General features: G+C 45.5%; 1 pseudogene; it reads right to left on the reverse strand.

Annotated features, from left to right (window-relative positions):
* Positions 1 to 272: 272 nt before the first annotated feature.
* LOC142840591 (fructose-bisphosphate aldolase A pseudogene) lies at positions 273 to 1,613 on the reverse strand (annotated as a pseudogene).
* Between the last annotated feature and the right edge of the window lie 2,159 nt (positions 1,614 to 3,772).

Below are 3,772 nucleotides of genomic sequence, written 5' to 3' on the forward strand. Positions count from 1 at the left end.
GCTCAGCTATGTGCATTGCTAACTTTCTCCCACCTCAAAGCCTTTGAAATCCCATTCAATCAACAGTCTCTGCCTTCTCATCATTTAGATCTTAACCCGAAGTACCGTCTCCATGGAGTGGTTTCACTGCAAACCTAGTTAGAATAGATTTACTTGCCGTTCTTTTTGCTTGGAATCTGCTGCTTCGGTTCAGGGTAATTCTTTAGGATCATTTATTGCAGCTTGAGAGATAGAGAGATAGCTTAGTGGATAAGTGATTGCTATTCTTTTTTCCCCCTTAAATAGTTGTTTATTGGCAGTGGGCTGGAAGGGATGGCAGAATTAGCATTCGCAGACAACACCACACTAGTCACGAGGGCAGCAAGAGTGATGGGAAAGCCTGAAGGCCCCCTCTTCAAAAGCAAGTGGGTAGGCGGGGGCCTGGAGTGTTGATGGGGCAGCCTTAGTTCACCTCTGCTTAGTAGGCATGGTTAGAGATGAAGAGAGATTCGCTGGCTGCAGCTCCAGACTGACCACTTGGGGTGTACTTTCCTTGACAAGCAAGGCTGTAGGCCAGGGCTCGCTTGATGTATTGCTCCTGGGCAGCCTTCAGGTTCTCCTTCTTTTCCCGTCCCAGGCCTTCAGAGCAGAGGCCTGCAGGGCCCGGCCATAAGAGAAAGTCAAGGCCCACGGCTTCAGCAGTGGGCACTTGTTGATGGCATTGGGGTTGATGGACACCTCTTCCTCGCTCTGCCCTCCAGACAGGAAAGTGACTCCAGTGACAGCAGGGGGCACTGTGCCATGCAGGGCTGTGACAGTTGCCATGGCAATCTCCTCATTGGAATATTTCTGGGTACAAGCATGGCCTGGGGTGACCATGTTGGGCTTCAGCAGTGTGCCTTCCAGATAGACATGGTGGTCACTCAGAGCCTTGTACACAGCAGCCAGTACCTTCTTGGTTACATACTGGCAGCGCTTTAGGTCATGGTCTCCATCAGGGAGGATTTCAGGTTCCACAATGGGTAGAAGGCCATTCTGCTGGCAGATGCTGGCATAACGGGCCAGAACATTGGCATTTTCCATGATGGCAAGGGCTGAAGGAGTATGCTCCCCAATCTTGAGCACACAGCGCCATTTGGCAAAGTCAGCTCCATCCTTCTTATACTGGGCACAGCGTTCTGACAGCTCATCCAAACCTTGGGTGGTGGTCTCACCATTGGTTCCTGTCAGGGGTACTACGCCTTTATCTACCTTAATGCCCACAACACTGCCCTTGGACTTGATAACTTGGGGGAAGGGACGTCTATCATCCGCCTTCTGGTAGAATGTTTCGTGGAAGAGGATCACCCCCCCAATGCAGGGGTTCACACGGTCATCAGCAGTTAGCAGCAGCTGACAGTAGAAACGCCTGTTCTCTTCGATGTTCTCAGTGCCAATGGACTGCAGCCGCTTAGCAATGCTTCCAGTGGACTCATCTGCAGCCAGGATGCCCTTGCCCGGAGCCACAATTCGGTGAGCGATGTCAGACAGCTCCTTCTTCTGCTCCGGGGTTAGTGCTGGGTATGGGTAGGACATGGTGCCAGTGGCAGCACGTTCCTGGCACAGGAGGGGGTGGATCTGCCGGGTACGGCGGTGGGTGAGTGAAAGGACAAAGGACCGAACGCCGATAAAGTCATCAGAACCCCGATCTGTGTGCGTTCCAAAAGAAGGCAGCCTATTGAGCGGAGGGGGAAGGGGGTCATGATTACTGTTCTTGAAGATGATCCGGGTTTTCCCAGCATACATGCTAAGTGACTCACATGTGTTCTAACCCCAGCTCCAGGGAATTACCCTCTTCTTGCCTCTGAAGGCACTCATGTGCACAAACACAATACACATAAATACTAAATAAAATAAGAGGCTGTTTTTGCAGAGGGCCGGGATATATTTCCTAGCACCCAAATCAGGCAGTTCACAACCACCTGTATCTCCAGTTTTCAGAAAATCTGATGCTCTCTTCTGTCCTCTGCAGGCACTTGTGCACCAATGGTACACAAACATACATTCAGGCACACACACACACACACACATATATATATTAGCATAAAATTTGAAAAGATCAAAATATTTTTAAAAATTTATAATTTAATTTTTTAATAATTTAGATGTCTCTTGCTGTTCACCTCCCTAATTCTAGAGACAATGTATTTGTGATCTGAAATACTTTGCGACCAACAGAGACTATATTTTATTCATTCATGCATCAAATAACATGTAGAAGAGCATATGGTACATGGGAGGCTATATTAAACAAAGTGAGTAAGGAAGTTGACAACACTGGAGCCAATGTTATGGCTATGCTACAGTGGAGAGTTTGAATGTATGGAAAGATCAAGAATATGTTGTGTTGGCAAAACATGAGACTTCAGTGAGAGCAGAGTTTAAGATGTGAGCATGGCGGGTCCACAAGGAAAGGGAAACTGGTCAGCAAAGTGTGAAGAAACTGGCTGCCTCATGGGGATCTTTTGTAAGACATAACATCCTCAGATATAAAATAGATCATATTCCCTCTCGTGCCTGTAATACAAAGCTGCAGTGAGCTCTGATGTAAGAATATATGAAAATAGGATGGAGTGGGAAGTCATGGATATCTGGCTTCTCTGCAACTACCTCTAGCCCAGTTTTGGCATCAAGAGGCTGTGTAACTGCCTTCCTACCCTCTGGACTGCAGAGTCATTGCTGAACGGAAGTCTGAGCAGTAACTGTCTGGATTTCTAGCCCATAGCACTTCAGTTACCCAAGAATGACAGTTGGTTTCTGCATCAGTCCTTCTGCACCATCCCACACTCCACTCTTCCTCCACACTACCTCCACAGTCTATATGTGGCAATTTCCATGCTAGCATTTCCTCATTCATGTGGCAATGTTCTGGCCTCTCAGGCTCTCTTTGAAGACCCTAGGTATAGCGACCCTCTCGTATCAAAAAAACGGATTTTCTTGATTTTTCAACATTATACCAGAAAAATATCTGCCAGTACATTGTACACTCTTTTAACTTAGTTACCTCTTTGGAGTGTGTCGGGGGGGGGGGGTATGACAATGGAAACTGCTCTTCTTCGGGCTTAGTTTTGGAAACGTGGCTTAGATTAGATTAGCTCCTACAACTGAAGCCTAGGTCAAGTAGCATTTATCAAATATTAAACTAAGCTTCTCCCATCTCTCTGTCTTAATCATAGAAATTCCGTAGATCATGCTGACATTTAAGAAAGGGCAAGCATTCATCCTTGGCAATGTCTCATTCTTGAATTTATTAATTTCAGGAACACATGGTAACTTACCTTGAGCCAGATTTTTATAAGTTGCCAGAGCAACAGAGTATTCCAGTTAGTTCAAAGTTCTTGTCGCTAAAATATGTTCCAACACAGACAATACACAAGCTACAGTGACAAAAACAGAAGAAATGCCTAGCTCTTGGGGAGGAGAGGAACCGTTTCACAAAAGAAATTTGAACTGAGACTTAAAGAATAAAAAAGAGGATAGACTGCATGTTGTAGGTAGGTAAAGAAGGAAAGAATGCTATTGGTATTCTAGAAGGGAGTCCTAAATCAAAATGTGCAAAGATATGGATACATGAACCAGACTGGCAATTTTTAGGGCTAAGATCTCATATTGTTTGAGTGTAAGAGTTATATTGAAGAGTAGCAGAAGATGAAACTGTATAGATAAGCTGAGAATTCTTAATGGTGTTGTGGATTTGTATCCCAAACAATGGCAATTTTAAAGATAATAATAAAATCCATTTCTCACCCTCCCC

This window comes from Microtus pennsylvanicus, chromosome X (assembly GCF_037038515.1).
Source record: "Microtus pennsylvanicus isolate mMicPen1 chromosome X, mMicPen1.hap1, whole genome shotgun sequence".
Classification (NCBI taxonomy): Eukaryota; Metazoa; Chordata; class Mammalia; order Rodentia; family Cricetidae; genus Microtus; species Microtus pennsylvanicus.